A 22,789-nucleotide genomic window follows, 5' to 3' on the forward strand; every position below is an offset into this window, starting at 1 on the left:
GTTCATCTCCTTCTCCTAAAGAACATTCTCCTGTTCCTTGTAATTCAGGAAATTCTCGTAACAATTCTGCATGTGGATCTATAGTTTGAACATAATAACATGTATCATCTGCAGATTGCGGTTGTTGCATTGCTTTATCAATAGAAAAGGTAACACTCTCATCCTCTATACTTAGGGTCAATTTCTTACCAAACACGTCTATTATTGCTTTAGCCGTGTTTAAGAATGGTCTTCCTAATATAAGAGGAACTCGAGAATCTTCTTCCATGTCTAGAATAACAAAGTCTACTGGGAATACTAGATTACCAACTTTAACTGGCATGTTTTCCATTATCCCTCTAGGATATTTTACTGATTGATCGGCTAGTTGTATACTTATTCGTGCTGGTTTTAAATCTCCAAGGTCTAGTTTAGCGTATAATGAATACGTCATTAAATTTATACTAGCACCTAAGTCTGCCAATGCTTCTATTGAACTAAGACTACCCAGAAAACATGGAATTGTGAAACTTCCTGGATCTGATAGTTTTTCTGGTATCTTATTCAACAACACTGCAGAACAATTAGCATTCATTGTGACAGCCGAGAGTTCTTCCATTTTCCTTCTATTTGTGATTAGATCTTTCAGAAATTTAGCATATCTTGGCATTCCTGAAATTACATCAATGAAAGGAAGATTGACATTTATCTGTTTAAACATATCCAAGAATTTGGATTGCTCGACTTCAAGTCTTTCTTTTCTCAATTTACTCGGGTATGGAAGTGGTGGTTGATATGGTTTAACATAAGGTTTTGTCTTAATTGTGTTATCTTCATTAACCTTATCAACTACCGGTTCAGTTTCCTTCTCTTTTTCAGGTTGTGGTTCCTGTGAAGTAGGAATAGAGTTATCGGAAATTATTGGCATTTCTGGCGGTTTAAGTGTAATACCACTTCTTGTGGTAATAGCTTTAGCTGTTTCATTCCGGGGGTTAGCATTTGTATTGCTATGTAAACTTCCTGGTTTTCTTTCACCTATCAACCTTGCTAGGTTGCTTACTTCTTGTTCCAAATTTTGAATAGAAGCTTGTTGATTTCTAAATGCTTGAGCATTTTGTTCATTGGTTTGTTTCTGAGATGTGAAAAACTGCGTTTGAGATTCAACTAGCTTTGACATCATGTCTTCTAAATTTGGCTTTTTATCATCAGTTTGTGGTGGTTTGATATAACCAGGTCTTTGCTGATTGCTAGGACCTTGTTGGTTATTGTATAGAATATTTCGGTTATAATTCTGATTTTGATTGTAGATTGGTCTTGGCGGTTGATAATTATTCTGATAATTATTTCCAGGCCTTTGGTTCATGTATGAAACATTCTCTCTTTGTTCCATTGTTTGTTCAATACTGAGACAATCTTTTGTCAAATGTGGTCCTCCACACTGCTCACAACTAATTCGTATTGAGTGAATATCCTTAGTCATCTTTTCCATTCGTCTTTCGACAGCATCTATCTTTGCGAAAATGGAATCAAAGTCATGGCTAGAATCAGCTCTAGCTGCTTTAGATGATCTAACGATATCTTTTTCTTGGTGCCACTCATGTGAGTGGGAAGCAGTGTTATCAATAATTTTGTAAGCTTCAGTTGCGGTTTTCTTCATAATGGAACCACCAGCTGCTATATCAATGTCTTTTCTTGTAGTGATGTCGCATCCTTGGTAGAATATTTGTACTATTTGATAAGTGTCTAAACCATGTTGCGAACATCCTCTTAATAACTTTTCAAATCTTGCCCATGCTTCATATAGAGTTTCATTTGGTTTCTGTGTGAATGTAACAATTTCTCCTTGAAGTCTTACGGCTTTAGATGCCGGAAAGAATTGTTTAAGAAATTTTTCAACTAAAACATCCCATGTATCAATCGCCCCTTCAGGTAACGATTCTAACCAATCTTTAGCTTCCCCAATTAAAGTCCAAGGGAACAACATAAGATAGATCGTTTCATCTTCAATTTCTCGGATTTTAAATAAAGTACAAATTCTATTAAAGGTTCGAAGATGTTCGTTTGGATCTTCTTTTGGTGTACCACCGAATTGGCATTGATTAGTAACCATATGTATGATTTGGCCTTTGATTTCAAAATTTGGTGCATTAATGTCTGGTTGAGTAATGGCATGACCTTGACCAGTGCGTTTAGCTCGCATTCGGTCTTCCATACTTAGAGGTTCCAGATTTTCCATGATTGAATTTGTTGAATCTAAATCACTAGAGGATTCTGATTTAATGGGCTGTTCCTCGTCAATCTCCGTTTGAATGATTGGTGGTTCCGGAGGAAAGATTAATGGATCAGGATCTCTGAATTGTCCCTGAATATCCTCCGGATTCTCAATTGTGAGGTCGGGTTCAAAAAATGGATTATCAGAAATTTGAATTGAAGTATTTGGTCGACTAGAAGATGATTCTAAAAATTCAATGACAGCAATATTTGCTAGATGTCTTGATCGAGTTACAGGTGGTGAACGTATAAAAGGTGGTGAACGTTTTGCTCGGTGCATTCACTGAATATCCTATTAGTTTTAAAAGATAAAAATTATATAAGTTATAAAATTAATAGACTTTTGGATGTCTATCAATTTAACCGCTTAAAATAAATTTTCGTTGAAATTTAAAGAAATTTTAGAGAAGAAATAGAAAATTCTATGTCCTAAAAACTAGAGCGTCGAGAAATAAGAAAGAAAAAGAGCGCGTCGAAAAACGTTGAAAAATAAAAGGTCGAAAAATAATAAAAAGAACGTAGCATGTCAAAACTTAAAAGTCTAAAAACTAAGAATTCAAAGTTGCGTCTAAAAATATTAAAGCTTAAAAGGAATTCTATATCCAAAACGGCAATAACTTAAAAAGTACTAAAATCTTAGAACGGCGCCGCAAAATTCTAAAGCATCTAAATCTTAGTCTAAAGAAAAAGCACTTAAGGGATTTTACGGCGAAGTCTAAAAATCTAGAAAAAATTATGACTTAAAACTAAATACGAACGAAAAATACAAATTACGTACTAAATAATAAAAAGTTCCAAAATATAAAAATAAACTTAAAGTTGTAAAAAGTATAATTTTTATAAAAATATTATTTTTATATTATTTATTTTATAAAACTAATAAGTTTAAATATTTAATCAAACTAATTTTAACTTAAAATATAAATAATAAATAAACTAAACTAATTAATATAAAATATAACCCTAATTAGGGTTTAATAATAATAATAATAATTAATACTCCGTAATTATTGCTGTACCAGGTTCAGTAGGGCGTGTCAGGTTACCTCATGCGATCGCATGAGGTTTCCTTGTTAATTCCATGCGGTCGCATGAATTAAAAAATTGGGCCAGATTATTTGAGCTGCTACAGTATAGCCCGATTACTTATATATATATATATATATATATATATATATATATATATATATATATATATATATATATATATATATATATATATATTTTCTGTTTTATATTTTTATAAAATATTTATATAACTTAAATAAAACTTATATTTTAAAAACTAAAATAGAAATAAAAATACTTTATAATTTATATATTTTGAACAACTCTTAAAAATATATATATTTCGTTTTTCTTTTTATATTTTTATATTTTTAATATTTAAAACGTATTTTTACAAAAGCGTATTTTTACAAAAGTAAATTAAAAATCTTTTTTTTATATAGCGTTTCGCTTCCGGCGTTGTTTGTTCCCCGGCAGCGGCGCCAAAAATACTTGATGTGCGTAGAGGTGTATATGAAATAGTTTATATTTTACTAGGAAATATTATTAAATACGATACAATTTTACACAAGTTATTTATTTATTTATAGAGTGGATATACCTAAACCTTGCTACAACACTTATAGGCAGTGTACCTAATCGTACAGTAGTGTAGTTTTTAGTAAGTCCGGTTCGTTCCACAAGGATCTTAGCCAAGTTAAACGCTATATTTTTAAAACTATATTTGTAAATAAATAAATAAATAAATATATATATATATATAATATATATATATATATATATATATATATATATATATATATATATATATATATATATATATATATATATATATATATAATTGTAAATCTTTATATTAAATTAACAAACTATCATTTAATTAAACAAATATAAAGCCCATTAATAGCCCATAGTCTAATTTTCACAAGTGTCGTTCTTTTGTCCAAACCCCAATTATGGTACAAAACCCAATTACCCCGTCTTTAATATTTTAGCCCAACATCATGATTACTTCGGTTTAAATAAGCATAATAATAACTTAGCTATGAGACATTAATGAAAATAATATAAACATAACTTACAGTGGGTATTAATAGCGTAGTGGTACACGGACAGAGTTCCGACTTACAAAACCTTAAAACACTCGACTAACCCAACCTTATTATTATCACTAACTTAAAATTAAAATTACAAATTGAGATTAATATTTGGAGTGATATTTGATACATATATCATGTATATAAATTAGGAAATAGAAAAATTTATATAAATTCGGCCAAAACACGCGATATTTATAGGATTGTCTCGTGCTACAGAGCAAAAACCATGCGACCGCATGGTTTTTGCACTTCCAGGCCATGCGATCGCATGGCCAGCTGGATCCAGGCACATACTTTTGTTTTCTTGTTTGTCGACGTTATTTAATAATAATATAATATATAAATAATTTATATAATTATTTAAATATTATATTATATTCATGTGCATAGTTGACTTGTAATTTTAGCTCCGTTGCGTTGCGCGTTGAGAGTTGACTTTGGTCCCGGTTCCGGATTTTTGAACGTCTTTGCGTACAATTTAATATCTTGTATTTTGTGTTTTGCGGCTTGTACTCTTGTAATTTTGAGAGGTTTCTCACCAATAATTTGAACCTCTTGGATTGTACTTTGTACTTTTGAGCTTTTTGGTCGTTTGCGTCTTCAATTCGTCGAATCTGTCTTTTGTCTTCACCTTTTATTATTTAAACGAATATCACTTGTAAATAGAACAATTGTAACTAAAAGCTTGTCTTTCTTGAGGGATAATGCTATGAAATATATGTTCGTTTTTAGCATTATCAATCACTAAGCTAGCATATGCTTCTACTAATTGAAGTTACAAGACTTATACGCTTTGCAATGATGATCCTAAGACAATACTAGGACATACATTACACTAAGTAAACTCACAAGATAAATGATTTTGATTAATTAGTTTACAACAACCCAATTTTATATCTATAAGATCATATAATCTTCTCTTACTTGATCACATTTGAGTAGTAATTAATGCACTTGTGATCTCTGGAAATAAGCCTTTGAAATATGTAAGAGGGTCAACTTCAAATGCTCTTCAATGTTTGCCTTTTATAGTGAGTTTCAAAAAATAGCCGTTGTCACACGGTTGCCAGTACGGTCGACCGTGATTCGATCGCGCGTGCTCTAGTCCAAAATATGTATCCGTTGTATGACCGTTTGACTCAAATTTGAACACCACATTTTGGAGCCTTTACTCCTTGTAGCACCTGCAAAAGAAACCAAACATCCTATACAAATACTATATGCATTAAGTGTGTGGGATTTGGTCTTATTGAGTGAAAGTGACATAACACTCCAAGAGTGGTAAACCCAACATTCTTGAAGAAGTGTCTTGATTGATATTTTGGGAGATCTCAGTTTGGTCACGACTTAGTTAGTCACATTAATGCATTTGGTTCAATCCTAAAGACTAGTCAATATGTCATTAACTTCCTAGTTTCAATTAATCACAAGTCATATTCATTTCAAGATTAAGTAGAGATTAATTGAATGATGTCTTTCTAAAATAATCATTAAGTGTGTAAAGACATCAATGCTAAGTCATACATGGATAAGTAATCACAACTTGTTACTTAGACAAGACCAAATAGACAATTGACCATTATTCCTTTGTGAACCATTTTACACTTAATTTATTGGAGTCGACTAGTTACTTGAATCCTAGTATTCTAACTAGTAAGCACATATCAAGCATATTAATCAAGTTGGCAAATTGATGAGTATTAAACATATTAGCAAGTAGCAAGTAATACTCACACATAGCAAGAGATAGTTATTCTAAATTCAATCATATAGATATTTGCACAACATTATAGTTTAAGCTTTTAGCAAGCTTACTTGCTGTAACGACCCTGGTTTTTTCAACTAATTATATTATTAATATTTATTATTAATACTTGCGTTTTGATAAATGTATTCTTATACATTTTCCTTGTCACCATAATTGACTTTCCAATATCCCGACTCGTCTTTTTGACGCGCGCTTTTCACGAATAATATTTCGAATATTATTTACGTTCATAATTAATTATTATTAATTATTCCTAATTAACTAATGTAAGTAGTTAATTACTTGGGATTTTTACTAATTTGTTGCATACTTGTACATGGGCTTATGTTATTGGACTTGGACTATCAAGGCCCACCCTACACCACTTAATGGATTAATTAGTGAGCCCATTATTATGCTAGTGATTTTTTAAGGATAAACAAGATTAATTAGTTAAGTGTTGGAGACAAAGATGTTTCAAGCATGCATGCACCACTTTCCCATGTATTTGACTTATACTCCTTCCGAGCATACACCACCCTCCCACACATGAAAGCACAAAGTTGACTACCCTAATTGGAGCCCCAAAACTGACGGTTTGGGCATGGGAGGGAGATCCATTTTTTTTATTTTTTTTGTTACTTATATGCTAGTTTGAACTTCATTTCACACACATCTTACTTACACCACTTTTACTGTCAACTTTTCTCTCTAAATTGTAAGTAAAAACTTTATTTTTCTTTCTTCTTTTTCCTTTGAAGTCGACTAGTATCTCATCATCATACTTGTTTGATGTTTGTTGTTAAAGATCAAACTTTCTAGTTTGTATCTTCATGAATCTTGCTTCTTCCATCCTTTATTTGATGAGGAATTAAGAACAAGAATCTAAGCTTGTTAGCTTATGGTTCTACACTTGAAAAGTTATAAAGATCTAAAGTTCATAAGCTTTAAGATCTTACTTGTGTTCATGTTTTGGAAACTTAAGGTTTATTTTCTTAAGATCCAAGCTTTGACTTGAATCTCATTAAGTATGAAACAAACATGAACTTGTTACTTGTAACTTTAATTTATTTCTTCCTTTTGTATGTAATTAAATTCGTGACTTTATTATTTTGGTCAAGTGTTACTAGTTAAACTTGATCTCATTTTTCTTGAAACTAAAGTTTAAACTTTGTAAGTTCAAGAACATGGAAGTTAAACCAAGTTTAAACTTTGTAAGTTCAAGAACATGGAAGTTAAACTTTCTAGTTATAACTTTATACACTTATGTTGGATCTAAGTTTCTATAGCTTATGGTCTTCCAATTTTGTCTAAAAAAAAGCTTATAACCTTATATACATTCTACAAGATTAAAATCTAAGTTTCATAACTTATGGTTTTATTAAATTGAAGATTCAAGTTCTATAACTTGGGGTTTAACTTAAGAACACTAGATCTAGACTTTTTAGTCTAGGATCTTCAAGATCTAACTAAGATCTATGTTCTACAACTTAAGATCTTGTTTGTTTAGTTTACATTCAAGTTTATAGCTTAATATTACTATTAGAACTCTTGTATGTGTCGGATCTAAGATCTTGATGTAACTTTGGTTCATCAACCTTCTTACAACCCTTAAATGAGTTGTGCTACTTATCTTAGACATACACTAGTGTCATGATGGTCAAAACTTGGTTAATATGATGCAAACACATCAACGAGTTGTACACTTGAAGCTACAAGCATCAAGGATGAAAACCGTGATGAGCATCAAGCACCAAGAATCCACCGGAGCACTTTGCTTACTGTTTTCTGGATCTGATCAGGCTCCTGGGCTACTGTAAAAGTTGATTTACAGATATCTCGGTTCGAGTAGATGACTTTTCGTTTAAGACTCGTCTTAATCTGATTTACGGTTTAGGATTTATAGCCTTTCGAAAGTCACTACACCCTTGTAACGTTGTGCTGAAATTTCTGACCTACTCGCACTTAAACCGTCGCCACAGTCAAACGAAGAGGAGTTCGGTTCTGGAAATTGGTCAGCAACTAGGGGACTCATATATGGAGCCATGGCCACTGGTCTCAGATCATTTCAGTTTGTATAGAGGTCGGGGCGGCTGAACGAAGTCACCCTTTGTTTCGATCTCTATTCTTGATTGAAACTTACTTTACTCTTTTTGATTGATGATGAATGATGATGATACTTAAGACCTAATTTACATACTTTTAAACCTTTGGGAACGATTTACTGACTTAGTAACTTTTGACTTAGGTTGAGGACATTTCGAACCAACTACTTGAGACAACCCGGAAATTTCCAACCAAATTTAAACTTTAAATCTTAATATATTCCCGACACGATAAGCAAAGTTTGTAAGTTGAATCTCAAGAATTTTAAACTATGTTCATACATTCATTTAACCTCGACCAAATTCCAAAGATTCACGAACCATTATAGGAACAGATATGATTATATATGTATATATGTATATATTATAACTTGAAAACATTAACAAAGTATTAGACTTATAATACTTTACATAAACGTATTTGTTTCGAAATATATATATTCAAATAGTTATCGATGGGATTAGAAGATGTTATCAAATGATTGACTTAACAGATACATTGAATTAGGATTACGAGTCTCTGTTAAGAGGTCCACTTTGATTTATAAAACCTTTCCTTTTTAACGATATCCGGAATATTTGATAAAAGTGATTTACAAAAGTGTCATTAACGTGAGTTAGTCAAAAGTTAGTAATCATTTCCGTTTAAATTTCAAAAATATACTTTACTTGATTAACTCGTGTCCCTAGATAAAGCAACCCTTTAGTTTTCACATTAAAAACAGTATTTAGTGAAATAACTACTATTATTTAAAAACGAGTTAAAACGAACTTTGAAATCTATTTGGTTTTGAAAGGCTAAATATTATATCATTAGTTAAAATATTTCAAATATATTTATTAGGTACAAATTTACAATTTTAAATATATATATATATATATATATATATATATATATATATATATATATATATATATATATATATTTATTTATTTATTTATTTATTTATTTTTTTAACTTAGTCATAAAAACGTCCCAATTTAGAATAATATAGCTTGGAAAACAACGAGTCACTAATTTATAGAAGCAAATGACCACAACACTCAAATTTTATAAGATACATTTTTACAAGGTGATTTATTGTTGAATAAATCAAACTATTATTAAAGGTGCACGTCGCATAACGTAAAAGGCTAGTTTTCTAAACGTACGAAAGTGCGCCCGAAAAATCGAAAGTGGTACATGGGTCGTGAGACCACGTCCGTGTCATTTTAGTAAAAATTATATTTTTACCATGAGCGTAAATATAATATAATATTTAATTAATTCTAAAGATTAAATATAATATATATTAAATAATATATAAATTTTACGTATCATTTGAAATGTAAGGAAAAAAGGTGTCGGCAGTGTTACAAATGAATACCAGCTTGCATAATTGGTCATCCAGTCGCATGACATAATCAAAGAGCCCCCATGCGATCGCATGGGGGGTTTGGTGAAATGAGGTACATAAAGCTCGCACGATCTGGTTGCTTTGTTCACCTCTCTCAAATCTCTCTTTCTTTTATATTACTTCGTATCATTTATTAATTTATTTTATTTATTAATTTTATTAGTAAAGATTATTATGATATTAATATTAGTAGTGTTGTTATTAGTATTAGTATTAGGAGTGATATTATTAGTAATATACATAAAATACTATGACGAGGTCCTGCTCGCGTGATTCCAAAAATGAGTTTTTATGAGTGGCATAGGGCTAAGGAAATTATGGGTTATAGCTATGGAGGTGATGGGTATGGTTCATGGGTATGCTCGTGAGGTCAATTTAGTGTTTATCATCTCCGTTGCGTCTACGTACCTTTCCTGCAATATTGAATCTCAATATTGATACGTGAGTACTCATAATTTAACTTTTACATATTAATAGTGTATCCCTGACTAGTGCTCGAGTATATAGAATTATACATGTTTGTACCTTTGATATTGCCTTAGTTAGGTTATGTTGAATCCTGAATTAGTTATATATGCGGTTGAGATAAGGTATAAGATATGCATGTCTTTGGAAAGCTAGCGAAAAATTAAGAACTTTTCCTTTAGAACTCGAATGATTTCGATGAACAGATTAGAAATTATAGTCAATGGAATCTTTGTATTATTTTTAAAAATGATTATTTTTATCGTCGTTATTATCGTCGTTCTAGTTGTATCTTATTATTATTATTATTATTATTATTATTATTATTATTATTATTATTATTATTATTATTATTATTATTATTATTATTATTATTATTATTATTATTATTATTATTATTTCTATCAATAAAAGGGATTTATCATTGAAAATTATTATTTTTATCGTTATTATCGTTAAAGTTATAATTAGTATTATTATTATTATTATTATTATTATTATCATTAATATATATATATCATTATTCAAAAATGGTTATTGTTATTGTTATTATTATTATTATATTATCATTAAAATAATTATTAGTATTATCGTTAATAAAGTCATAGTAATTATTATTATTAGTATTATTGTAATTAAAACTAATATTAGTAACACTTAATTATTTTAATTATTATTATTATCGTTATTATGAACACGATGTAAAAAACGATTAAAAGCTATTAAACGAAACGATTAGGAAATAATGAGAGCATCATGATGAAATTAATATATTATAAGCTATTGATTTAGATAAAATTATTGTTCTTATTATTTTTATCATCACTATTATAATTAAAAGTATCGTTGGTATTAAAACTATCATTTTAACGAAAATTATCATTTTAATAGAAATGTCATTGTTACTATAAAATATCCTTATTATTATCATTTTAAATAGAATTATTATTTTTAAAAATAATATTAAAAAGTATCTTAAATATTAAAGTTATCATAATTAGAATTATCATTTTATCATAATGTCATATTAGAAATTATAAATATTGATATTTTTATAATAATAATAATTATTATAAAATAATACAACTTTTACTTACTATTATTATAGATATTATTTTATCAAATAAATATGTGATACAAACATATTTTACTACGTGTAATAAATTACTTTAATAAATATTATCTTTATGATATTAAATGAACTCTATAAATTTTATTACTTAATATATATATAAGTATATTTTAGTATATAAATTTTAAATATGAAATTTTATTTATTAATAAATGAATTATATTATTTACTCTAATAAATCTTTTAAAAATATTTAAAAATATAAAATGACGATATTTAAAATATATTATAATTATGGAAATCATTTTGAGTCAAATTGATTTTTGTTGACTTTTGCATATTAGTCTCGAGCATTAGGATTGTGGTACACTATGACCTGACTTAATTGCTAGACAAATATTGACCAACATATATATATATATATATATATATATATATATATATATATATATATATATATATATATATATATATATATATATATATATATATAATTAATTTAGGTTCGTGAATCCGAGGCCAACCTTGCACTTGTTCAATGGCGTTATATGTATTTTTACTACGAAATACAATAGGTGGGTTTCATTACTCCCTTTTTAAATGCTTTTGCAATATATATTTTTGGGACTGAGAATACATGCGCTTTTATAAATGTTTTACGAAATAGACACAAGTAATCGAAACTACATTATATGGTTGAATGATCGAAGCCGAATATGCCCCTTTTTGCTTGGTAGCCTAAGAATTAGTAAACCGATCTACTAATTGACGCGAATCCGAAAGATAGATCTATTGGGCCTGACGAACCCCATCCAAAGTACCGGATGCTTTAGTACTTCGAATTCGTTTTTATCATGTCCGAAGGATTTCCCGGAATGATAGGGGATATTCTTATATGCATCTTGTTAATGTCGGTTACCAGGTGTTCAATCCATATGAATGATTTTTGTCTCTATGCATGGGACGTATATTTATGAGTACTGGAAATGAAATTCTTGTGGTCTATTAAAATGATGAAAATGAATGATTATGATAAACTAATGAACTCACCAACCTTTTGGTTGACACTTTAAAGCATGTTTATTCTCAGGTGTTAAAGAAATCTTCCGCTGTGCATTTGCTCATTTTAAAGATATTACTTGGAGTCATTCATGGCATATTTCAAAAGACATTGCATTCAAGTCATTGAGTTCAGTAGAGATTATTATTAAGTAAATGACAGATTAGGTCATTTATAGTTGGACATTATGAAATGGTATGCATGCCTGTTAATTTTTGATGTAAAGAGAGTTTATCTTTTAAAAACCTCGCGATGTAATCAACTATTGAGAATCGTTTATAATGTATATGAACGGGTCCTTTCACTACTTGCTTACTTACCTCGTATCGACTTTACTACTTTTCACTGTGAGTTATAGCATCCCTTTTTACTTTAACTATTTTGGGACTGAGAATACATGCGCTTTTTACGTTTTACATACTAGGCACGAGTACTTAAACTTTATATATGTGTGGGTTATACAACGGCATAAACTTTCCCCTTAGCTCGGTAACGTTTAGTCATTGGTTTTTGAACCGGTGAACGCGAATCTTAGATATGGATCCATAGGGTTTGACATCCCCACTCGGGCTAGTCGCGCTAGCATTTAACGGGTGTTTAATACTTCGTAAACTTACGCACTCGCCAAGTGTACTTTTAGGGGGGTGATATTACGTTAAGTTAGTCACCAAGTGCCCACGGTTGAACATATACTTTTCATAGTGTTTTGAAATACGAAATCTCGTGGCCTACCTTACATTACTGTTACATTTAAACTATAGCTCACCAACATTCGTGTTGACATTTTTAAGCATGTTTTCTCAGGAGTTTAGACTTTTGATACTTCCGCTGTAGTAGTCTTGCTGTGTAGACTCCCGCTGCTTTTGTTAGAGATGTCTCTGCATGAAACGTTTACCTTGCATTCACAAACTATGTTACTTTTGAACAATGAATTTGTAATGACCTTTGAGTCACGTACTATTATTATTGCCTTCTATTCATAGAAGCACTCTATCGTATATTAAACTTTTGATGTTGGTTATGACGTCACCCCTTCTTATGAATGCAAACTTATTTTAAAACAGCATATAGTGTTTGACCTTGTAATGATCCTGTTGTTGATGATCCGTACACGTTGATTTTGTACGGGGCGTCACATTTGGTATCAGAGCATTGGTTGTAGGGAATTAGGTTGCATTAGTGAGTCTAAATCGGACCGAGTAGGATTCACTAATAGGACTAATCTACAACTTGCTAGTTTACTTGCTTATGCGGAACTTGATACATGATGCTGCTTACTTTTACTGCTATATGTCGTATACTGCTACTTGTTTTCACTACTGCATGATACTATCTGCTTTCGATTGCATGATACTTCTGTAGGATTGGTTATTATTTCCATGCTATTTACTACTATAGATGATTTAGACTGTCGTAGTTACTTTGCCTAATACGTACTTGCTATATGAGTTACTGACATGGAAAAAGTTATTTTTCCTTGTTCAGATGTCGGATATCCTGCCCATTATCATTGCTTTGGAGAGCGACTCAGATTCATCTGTCACCTCGCCTGCTATTGCTGCTGATTCGCAGATCCCGTCATCGCCACCCTCCAGCGACTCTGGCGATTCGTCCTCTGGGGACAGTAGCTACGCACCTGACCTGATGATCATCTCAGATGGAGACGAGGATCCAGAGGAGATTCCAGCTCCACCCAGCCCAGGACTCCCGGAGCCACAGCACCATTCCGGTGGTGCTGTGATTCCTGGGGGAAATTGGGACGGTCCTTTCCGTAATGAGCTTGGGCATTGGGTTAGACGCCTTGCTGATGGACGTGTCGTGCCGATTCCACCTGGCAGATACCGACTTATGACTACCGGCCGAGCACATCCACCTTCAGATGATTCAGACGACTCATCATCTGATGACTCCAGCGATGAGGATTCCGACGAGGACCCTGAAGAGGCGCCCGTGCAGCCACCCTCTACCCCGCCGAAGAAGAGGTATCGTTTCGATGGTACTGTTATTCCAGGGGTTAACGGAGGTAGACGATTCTTGGACGCACGTGGACAGTTGGTTAGGGTTACCGCCCGTAAGCGAATTGTGCCGTAGCTTGCTGACCCATTCGTGCGTAAGGTTTCCCGCTATGCACCATCTACTTCTGGTGCTGGACCGTCTGCACCACCGGCACCACCTGTACCATCTGCACCGCCTACCCCACCAGCATCCCCCGTCGTCGAGGAACTGACGAGGGAAGTGCAAATCCTCCGTGCTCGGGTAACTGAGCTCGAGGACCAGATGTCCCACATAATGGACATCCTTTACCCACCATCACCATAGGGCTATTGTATTAGATTTCGTTATGTAATCTCGTTTGTAGTTTCATGTTTTACTCATGTATTATACAAACCTTATGCGGATGTATGCAACTTTCTTATTAATGAATGGAACTTAGTGTTGTTTAATTTTTGTACAGTGTTCTATTTACGTTACTGTATGATGATTTTGTGGTATCTGTATCTAGTTGCATTACTTAATTAACATGTGTTGTGTTGATTCCATGTTGGTTACCATATACTGTATTATTATTTATTGAATGCTGGATTTTGACTTAACTCAAAATTTTTGTTTAGAAGATCAATGGCAAATGGAAGAATTAGGGAATCGCCCACATCAGCTCAGATTAAAGAGATGATAGCTGAATAAGTAGCCGCAGCCATAGCAGATATCAACCCCCAAGCTCCACCGGTTAACCAGCACATTCATAACGGGTGCACTTATAAAGAATTTCAGAGCTGCAAGCCCCACAATTTCAGTGGTACTGAGGGGCCAGTGGGACCGATGAGATGGTTTGAGAAATTGGAAGCTGTATTCTGTGTGAGTAACTGCTCAAAAATGAACAAAACTAAGTATGCCTCATGTACGCTGTCGGACGGCGCCTTAACCTGGTGGAACACCCTTGCTCGGGCTAAGGGGATTGATGAGGCTTATGTTACACCGTGAGAGGAATTTAAGGGGGCTATGATTGAGGAGTACTGCCCCAGAACAGAGATTCAGAAAATGAAAGCTGAGTTTTGGGAGTTGAAGGTTGTGGGAACCGATCTTGATGGTTATAACCGTAGGTACCTGGAATTAGCTCTGATGTGCCCCACGATGGTTACCCCAGAATTTAAGCGAATGGAACGGTATTTGTGGGGACTTCCCAAGATCATTCAGGGAAATGTCACCTCTTCGAAGCCAACAAGTGTCCCGGAAGCTATGCGCATGGCGCACACCCTGATGAACCAAATTACCAGCAAAGAACCAGAAAAGACAAAATTTGAATCGGGAGCTAGTAATGAGAAACGTAAGTGGTACAGCAACAAAGGAAGGGTCTTTGATCAAAACCCAGCTAAGAGGCATGAGAGTTTCAAGGGAAACAACGACTGGAGGAACCCCAACCCAAAGCCTAGCTCGAACTCTAACTACAAGGGTAGTCTTCCACAGTGCAAGAGATGCTACAAGCATCATACCGGGTACTGCAACGTAGTATGTGAAAAGTGTAAAAGGACGGGGCACATTGGCAAAGACTGCGAGATCACCACCCTAACTATGAAGACAAACCCTACTGGACCAAGGAAGTGTTATGAGTGTGGACAACATGGCCACTTCAGGAATGAATGTCCCAACAAGAGAAAGGACGGCGGGCCAGCGCCTGGAAGAGCTTTCAACGTAAACGCAAGGGATGCCCGTGAGAACCCCGACTTGGTTACAGGTATATTCACTATCAACAATCTATTAGCTTCTGTCCTATTTGATACTGGTGCCGATAGGAGTTATGTATGTAGACACTTTTGCTCTAAGATAAATTGGTTTGTTAGTTCCTTTAAAGGAGAGTATGCTTGTTGAGGTAGCCAATGGAAAACTTGAGAAAGTTGACCAAATTAGCCGAGGAGGTATTATCAACATAGTTGGCGTGGATTTTGAGATTGACTTGATACCCATCAAATTAGGAAGCTTTGATGTGATTGTCGGTATGGACTTGTTGACCAAGGTAAGGGCCGACATTATCGGTGGAGATAAAGCTCTTCGTATACCACATGGAGATGGTGAGCCACTGATGATTTATAGAAAGAGATGTAACTCGAAACTGAATCTCATTAGTTGCATGAAAGCATAAAAGATCATGAAGAAAGGACGTCTTACTGTTTTAGCACATGTGAAAACGTTAGAAAACGAGGTGAAGAGTGTGGATGATGTGCGAATTGTGAATGAATTTCCCGACGTCTTTCCGGAAGAATTTCCTGGATTACCGCCACCGAGAGCAGTGGAGTTTCAGATCGATTTAGTGCCAGGAGCTGCACCTGTAGCTCGCGCACCTTACCGACTCGCACCTTCCGAAATGCAAGAGTTGCAGAGTCAACTACAAGAACTACTAGACTGTGGATTTATCCAACCAAGTTCTTCACCTTGGGGCGCTCCTGTTTTGTTTGTGAAGAAGAAGGACGGATCGTTCTGCATGTGTATCGACTACCGCGAACTCAACAAATTGACGATCAAGAATCGGTATCCCCTTCCCAGAATTGACGATCTTTTCGACCAGCTGCAGGGATCAAGTGTTTACTCTAAGATCGATTTGCGATCCGGTTATCACCAGTTGAGGGTGAAAGAGAGCGATGTGATGAAGACTATATTTAGAACTCGTTATGGTCATTATGAGTTTCTAGTAATGCCATTCGGTTTAACCAACGCACCTGCCATGTTCATGGATCTCATGAATCGTGTATACAAGCCATACATGGATAAGTTCGTTATCGTCTTCATAGATGATATCCTCATCTACTCCAAAAGCGAAGAAGAACATGAGCAACATCTTCGACTAGTGCTTGAACTCTTGAGACAAGAGCAACTTTATGCCAAATTCTCCAAGTGTGTGTTTTGGTTGAAGGAAGTCCAATTTCTGGGTCATATTGTGAGCGATCAAGGTATCAAAGTTGATCCCGCAAAGATCGAAGCTATCAGCAAGTGGGAAACCCCCACTACTCCTACTCATATCCGCCAATTTTTAGGCCTTGCCGGTTACTACCGAAGATTTATTGAAGGTTTCTCTCTGATTGCGCGTCCTTTGACCGCGCTGACTCACAAAGGGAAGAAGTTCGTTTGGGAAACCGAACAAGAATCAACATTTCAAACCTTGAAACAGAAGTTAACCACCGCACCTATCCTATCCCTTCCCGAGGCCAGTGACGATTTCATCGTATATTGCGATGCTTCGAAAAATGGTTTTGGTTGTGTACTGATGCAACGAACAAAGGTTATCGCTTACGCCTCCCGACAACTGAAGATTCACGAGCGAAATTACATAACGCACGATCTCGAGCTTGGAGCCGTTGTCTTTGCATTAAAGCTGTGGAGACACTACCTTTATGGAACAAAGAGCACTATTTTCACCGATCATAAAAGCCTCCAACACATCTTTGATTAGAAGCAACTGAATATGAGACAACGTCGATGGATCGAGACGCTGAACGACTATGATTGTGAACTCCGTTACCATCCTTGCAAGGCAAATGTTGTAGCCGACGCTTTGAGCCGAAATGAGAGGATGGCACCTCTTCGTGTTCGGGCCCTGAACATCACCATTCATTCGAACCTCAATAGCCAGATCCGAGTAACCCAAGATGAGGCTCTCAAAGAGGAGAATATATTTCATGAACACTTGAACATTCTCGTCTCTCGATTCGAAGTTAAGGAGACTGGACTCCGATACTACGCCAGAAGAATTTGGGTACCTCGTTATGGAGATCTACGGAGCCTTATACTAGATGAAGCCCATAAGTCGAGATATTTGATTCATCCAGGAGCCGGTAAAATGTACCACGACCTCAAGGAACAGTATTGGTGGCCTAATCTTAAGAAGGATGTTGCAACTTATGTTGGTAAGTGTTTGACTTGCTCGAAAGTTAAGGTCGAACATCAGAGGCCCTCTGGGTTACTTCAGCAACCGGAAATCCCGCAATGGAAGTGGGAAAGGATAACAATGGATTTCATTACGAAGCTACCAAAGACGGTGGGCGGATACGATACCATCTGGTTATTATTGACCGTCTTACCAAATCTGCACACTTCTTAGCCATGAAGGAAACGGATACGATGGAGAGACTCGCCCAACTATACATAAAAGAGGTTGTATCTCCTCATGGTGTGCCCTTATCGATCATCTCAGATCGCGATACCCGTTTTGCTTCCATATTTTGGCGTTCTTTGCAAGAAGCCTTTGGGACCCGTCTCGACATGAGTACTGCGTATCACCCACAGACCGATGGACAAAGCGAATGCACGATTCAGACTTTGGAGGACATGTTGCGTGCTTGTGTGTAACGACCCGGAAATTTCCGACGAAATTTAAACCCTAATCTCTATATGTTTCCGACACGATAAGCAAAAACCCTAATATTGAGTCTAGAAAGTTTGAAAACTATATTTGGATAATCGGTTACCCTTAGACCATGCCGGATGATTCACGAACCGTTGTTGTTTGTAGATATATATATATATATATATATATATATATATATATATATATATATTAACTTGAATTACATTAGTAAACTATTATACGAATTGTTGTTATAAATATATATGTAAAACAAAATACAAACTATTATTTTTAATTATATAGTTATATATATATATATATATATATATATATATATATATATATATATATATATATATATATATATATTATTTGTATATATGTAAATGGTTATATTAAATCTAATTGTTTAAAATATATAATTAATATATTTATTTACGCAACAAAATTTGTTAATTAAATATTTATATATAGATATATTGAATATTAAATTTTGAGCCTAGTAGTACATGTCTATAACTGTCGGTTGACGTTTATTTATAGATCTAATGTATATATATATATATATATATATATATATATATATATATATATATATATATATATATATATATATATATATATATATATATATATATATATATATGAGGTTTTAAAAATGAAAGTTGGTCCATAATTTGATTAAAAGGATAATAGTTTTTATAAATATATATATATTTTTCACCTTTTCAGTCTAAGTTTTTGTACTCCGTATATATTGTTTGGGGCCGACAATATCTGTCAAATAATTTTTTTTTTACAACTGGTTTTCCCCAATACTGAACAATACGAATAATTATATTTTATGTAAAAATTTGGAATTCTTTTGAAGAATTTTTATCATCACTATTTAACAACGGGGTATGAAATATACCCCGTGAAACTGTCGGCAACATAATAACCACATATATATCCGATGGCTCCACTGTGTTTGTCTCATTGCATATTTTCTTCTTACTGTATTATTTTATATATATCATAAATTTATATATATACATATAGATAGAGTTTCATACAAAAACACTTATATATGTTTTCTCTCCTTCACTTTCTGCGAAACCAACCATCAACGATCTTCATTATCTTCTACCCCAATCGCCACCTCCACCACCATGAACAACCACAACCTTCATCACTACACAACTTGTCATCATCCTTCTGTTTTGATCAAAGAACAATCGAACACACCACTATCGTCTTTCTCTCAAACCACTAAATTTACACGACTTGTTTGCTATTCTGGTTGTAAACCACCGTCGACCAACTCTACTACCGCTCCCATCCGTCACCTTCGCAACCACCACTTTTTCTCCCTCTCGACTCTCTCTCTTTCCTTCTTCTTTGAAAAGACACCCTAACACAAACCGTTACCCTAATACGCTGCCGTTCCCTTTTCTATTTCTGTCACAACCGCCATCTACACCGTCACTTTATTGCCTCTATGTACAGCTACCTTGTTGTTGAATTATTGCACTTGCTTGTTTCGGTTTTAACCACCACGAGACCACCACCTTTATCACTTCCACCTCTTTAAATATATACGATACTCATTTAGAGACACCATCGAAAGTTGCATCCCACTATGAACCACCTTTCAACCCATCATTTTTTTTCCCTCTGTTCACGTTGAGAAAACCCCCACTTGTTCGATTATATGGCTGTAAAGTGATCTTCTTTTTATTTGACAAAGACATATTCCAACCCCCACTTGTTCGGTTTAAAAAAAAATAATAAAAAAAAAAAACCGATATCCATGATTTTATTTTGGCTCTGCTCTTACGATTGGTTGAGATACAACATATTTTTTTTGTTAGGCTTCGTTCACTGATTTGGGTATTAGAAGGAGAAAACAGAAACATGATTTATAGGTCCAAGTTTAGAATAATAATAGTAAATCAGGGATGGAAGGATGGTTGGGAGTTTGCTTTAGAAACAAAAGGTCCTGGGTTCGAACCCAGGCCACTACAGAATTCTTTTTATTATCAAAAGAATATGTTGGGCCGTGTATTTAACCTTTCGGGCTCGTCAATTAATTAGTTGGGCTGGAGTCTTGTTTGATTGTTGGGCCGTTAATGATCCTGCTGTTGGGTCTGATAAATTAATACATGAGTTAATTAAAAGAGTTGATGTACCAAATAAATCAGGAAAATGAATATGGACGGATGGTTAAGGTTACCTGCGGGTATCCAGTAGGTCACGGGTTCGAGTCCCGTCTTGAGCAACTTAGTTCTTTTTAGTGAAGAAAAGGTATAATTTATTATTATTATTATTATTATTATTATTATTATTATTATTATTATTATTATTATTATTATAACAAGGAAAGACTGTTTAGATAAAAATATACTTATTACAATTGCCATAACAATATTAATATTACATACTTTTATATTTTATATAAAATGGTATTAGATATATTTATATAACAAAAATTAAGTTGTAGATAATACTATAATTATACAAACATTGCGTATTATTATATTTTAACTGATAAGATATATATATTTACAAAATATACATTAATTATAAATAAATTAATTATTTAAGATAGTTTAACAGGAGATTTTTATTAAAATTAATAAATATATTTAATACATATAACTTATATATATATCATATAACAAGTATATCACAAATAATAATATCTAAACTTATTTGATAGTTATTATATGTGTTAACATCATCTGATATATAATACTGATATAGGTTCGTGAATCCGAGGCCAACCTTATACGTGTTCAATGATGTTAAATGTATTTTTACTACAAAATACAGTATGGTGAGTATATAGTCCCACTTTTAAACTCTAAATATTTCGGGATGAGAATACATGTATTTTATGTTTTACGTTATGGACACAAGTAACTGAAAAATATATTCTACGTTGAGTTGTACCACTGGCATACTTCCCTGTAGCTTGGTAACTAATATTTACAGCGGTATTGTAAACGCGAATCCTGTTGATAGATCTATCGGGCTTGACAACCCCAACCGGACTGGACGACCAGTATTCAACGGTTGCACAGTACTTCGTTTCGTGACTACACTTGGTACAGTGTAGTAAGATTTCATATTAAAGGGAATATGCGACGTGATTAATTGTTAAGTATGGTTACCAAGTGCTCAACCACTTAGAATATTTTTATTAAAATGTTTACATATGAAATCTTGTGGTCCATAGTTATAACGCTGCTAGCAACAAACCTATATATCTCACCAACTTTATGTTGACGTTTTAAAACATGTTATTCTCAGGTACAAATTAAGTCTTCCGCTGTGCATTTGCTCAATTTAAGGACATTACTTGGAGTCGACCATCGCAATGGGACCAACTGTTGACGACTCCGTCCAAGAGGATTAGGACCGGTTGTTAAAGTTGGTATCAGAGCGTTGGTCTTAGCGAACCAGGTCACCCATTAGTGTGTCTGACTGGTAGTTGTTAGGATACATTAGTGAGACTGGACTTTGACCGTGTCTGCCTGTTAAAAAGTTTTGCTTATCATTTCTAGTCGTAAATTATTTGCTTATTATCCTTAGGGAATTGCCTGCCTATCATTCTCTAGTCTAGACACGTCTTACTGCATTTAGTGCATCGATAGTGTATAGACAAAATTCATATCTTAGCATATCTGTTACTTTGGACTTTAGTTGACATCTTTTCAAAGATTCTTCGTAATTTACGGGATTTTGGTATTATATATACATATGTAAAGTATGTATAGAAGAATATCAAATCTAACTTCTATAATCTATTTCATACCAAAAATTCATTTTTCCGATTATACAAGATGGATTCCGCATCTAGTTCGAATTCCTCAGATTATGACAGCTATGCCGATATGGATTTTCATTCAAGCTCCGAAGGCAGCATCACCGGAATGGATCAACCAATCTCCCATCATCTATTCTGGATGAATTGGGGGTGGGTTCGTAATATACTAAGTCACTGGAGACATGAAGAGGGTGATCCCTTCCATCCACCAAATTGCCCTCTTGGCGATGAACCTGAAGCACTTACCGGCGAACCTGTTCGAGAAACCATTTTCTCTCTCATTTCTAGAGTATCTCGTCACGATTATATACTATCCCATATTTCAGATCTTGTTCATTCGCTCACTCCAACCACCAATCATCCCGGTGTACTAGCAGAGGTTAACGAACTTCGCGCTCGCGTGACGGCTTTGGAAAATATGGTGCGAAGGTTACAAA

General features: G+C 33.8%; 1 non-coding gene across 1 annotated transcript; it reads left to right on the forward strand.

Moving 5' to 3' along the window:
* Positions 1 to 1,724: 1,724 nt before the first annotated feature.
* On the forward strand, positions 1,725 to 1,831 carry LOC139856604 (small nucleolar RNA R71). Its single transcript, XR_011762075.1, has one exon. It is a non-coding gene; the product is annotated as a small nucleolar RNA R71 (small nucleolar RNA).
* The last annotated feature ends 20,958 nt before the right edge of the window (positions 1,832 to 22,789 follow it).

Source organism: Rutidosis leptorrhynchoides, chromosome 6 (assembly GCF_046630445.1).
Source record: "Rutidosis leptorrhynchoides isolate AG116_Rl617_1_P2 chromosome 6, CSIRO_AGI_Rlap_v1, whole genome shotgun sequence".
In the NCBI taxonomy this organism is placed as follows: Eukaryota; Viridiplantae; Streptophyta; class Magnoliopsida; order Asterales; family Asteraceae; genus Rutidosis; species Rutidosis leptorrhynchoides.